Here is a 2,753-nt window from a genome sequence, read left to right as displayed (position 1 = left end):
CACTTCCATACACATGTCATGTCTTGAAAGAATTTCACACCTGTTAGCAGCCGCGGCTCTGCTCCCCTCCCCCGCTCTCCCTTAACCACGAACCTACTTCCCATCGCTATGGGTTCGCCCGTTCTGGGTCACATGTGGGCATCTGTGTCTAACTCTCTTCACTGAGCATGACGCTTTCAAGTTCATCCATGTTGTGGGATGTATCGGTATTTCGTTCCCTTTCACAGCTGAATAATTTTCCACTGTATGGACGTCCACGTCCACATTTGTGCATAAGCACATATTTTCAGTTTGGGGGACTATATACCGGGAGCGGAATGACTGGGTCATATGTTTAAATGAATCACTGGGTAACGTTACGTTTAACTTTCTGAGGAACTCTAAAATGTTCTCTCTCTACAGAGGTTACACAATTGTACCTTCCTACTAGTACTGTGTAAAGGTTGCGGTTTTTCTACATCCTCACCAATGATTTTTTTTTTTAAGTATAGCCATCCTAGTGAGCGTGGAGTGTCATCTCGCTGTGGTTTTGATTAGCATTGCCCTGATGGCTAATGACGCTGAGCATCCTTTCTTAGGCTTATGGTCCTTTTTATTTGCATTTTGTTGGAAAAATGTTATTCAAATTCTTTGCCTGCTTTTAAATTAAGTTATGTTTCTTTGTTTTGAGCTGTAAGAGTTCCTAGACTTTATATAATAATCTGGTTTCTTGACTTTAGCTGCATATATATGGTTTGCAGATATTTGGCCCCATGACATTGGTTGTCTTTTGACTTTCTCGATAGCGTCCTTAGACGCTCAAACGTTTTTAAGTCTAATGAAGCCCAGTTTATCTGCTTTATTCTTCGGTTGCTTGTGCTTCTGACGTCATAGCTGAGAAACAGTTGCCTAATGCAAGGTAATAAGAATTTACTCCTACATTTTCTTCCAAGAGTTTGATAGTTTTAGCTCTTATACTGATTTTTACATATGGCGTGAGGCAGGACTGTGACTCGGTTTTTCTGCGTGTGGATGCAAGCTTGCACCGGTGACATTTGCTGAAAAGAACATTCATCCCCCCATTGAATGGTCTCGACACCCTTGTCAAAAATGAGTTGACCATCAGCCGTCTAGGTTTATTTCTGAACTCTCCATTCTATTCCATTGATCTTTTATGTTTATACTCATGAGGGTACAATATTTAGATTAGTGTAGCTTTAGAGTAAGTAGTAAAATTGCTACGTATAATCCTTTAACTGTTCTTTTTAAAGATACTTTTGGCTGTTCTAAGTCTCTCACTTTTCATATGAATTTTAGAATCGGCCTGTCAATTTTTGCGATCAAAACAGCTGGGATTTTGTTAGGGTTTGGGTTGAATCCCTAGAAAAATTTGGCACGTATTGCCCTGTTAACTACACTACATCTTCCAATCTATGAACGCGGAGCATCTTCCCATCTCCTGGGGGCTTCTTTAAGTCCTTTCCATTATGTTGGGTTTTCAGTGGACAAGTCTTATGCTTCTTTTGATTCCTGTGCATCTTATACTTTCTAAAATCATTGGGAGTGGAATCGTTTCTTAATTGCCTTTCTAAGTTGTTCATTGCTAGTGAACAGAAATACAAATGATTTTTGAATAAAGATGTTGAATATTCCAAAACGGCTAAACTCCCGTTAGTTATAATAAGATTGTGTGTGTGCGCACGCGCGTGTGCGTGTGTATTCTACATACGAGATCATGTCATCTGTGAAGTGAGATAGTTTTACTTCTTTCTTCCTCATCCGAATGTCACTTCCCCCCTTGCCTAACTGCCTTGGTTAGCACCTCCAATGAAAGAAAGAACGAGAGTGAACATCTGTTTTAGTCCTGGTTTTAGGGGGACCGGTGGTCGGTATTTCACCATTAAGTATGAACTTCGCTACGGAATTTTCACAGATGCTTTTTATCAGGTTGGGGAAATTTCTCCTCTCCCTAGCTTGTTGAGTGTTTTATCATGAAAGGATTTTGGATTTTGCGAAACGCTTATTCTGCCCCTGTTGAGATGATCGCGTTGTTGGTTTTTTCCTTAATTCCACTAACCTGGGTTTATTACGTTGATATTTTATATGTTAAACCGAATTTTCTTTCCTGGGATAAATCCCACTTGGTCATGCTGTATAATCTTTTTTTTATATGTGGCTGGATTCGGTTTGCTAGCATTTTGTTGAGATTTTTACACCTATTTTCATAGGAGATACTGGTTTATAGTTTTCCTGTGATATATTTATCCACTTTGGGTTTCAGGGTACAGATTACTCTTTTTGTCATTTTTTTTTGTGATTATCGTTTAAACAGACACCATAATTTGCCTGCACTTTCGTCCCTATCAAAAAAAAAATGTTTTTACACTGCTTGTTTTCCATCTTACGGTCTAATACTGGCACAATCTACTTATCGAGGACTAAAACATGTTTCTGTTCAGACAAATAGGTACCTGATCTGACAACAAGAACGGATAAGGTAGTCGCACACTGTTTATATGTGGCCTAAGGTTTTCCTGTCATAACTCCCATGGTTATCTTCCAAGCAAAGGCTTTTTCCTCCTTATCTCCCCAGTGTGTTAAACCTACTTGGCACCTTAGCTTTACCACACACTTTCTCTCAGTGATCTCTCCCTCTCTCTTTCTTTCTCTCTCTCTCTCTTTCTTTCTCTCTCTCTCTCTCTCCCTCCCTCCCTTCCTCCCTCCCTCCCTCCTTCTCTCTCTCTCCCCCCTGTAAGCGCCGTGTCACTTACTTT

This window comes from Pteropus vampyrus, unplaced genomic scaffold (assembly GCF_000151845.1).
Source record: "Pteropus vampyrus isolate Shadow unplaced genomic scaffold, Pvam_2.0 Scaffold168, whole genome shotgun sequence".
Classification (NCBI taxonomy): Eukaryota; Metazoa; Chordata; class Mammalia; order Chiroptera; family Pteropodidae; genus Pteropus; species Pteropus vampyrus.
Note: the sequence above shows the minus strand (reverse complement) of the source record.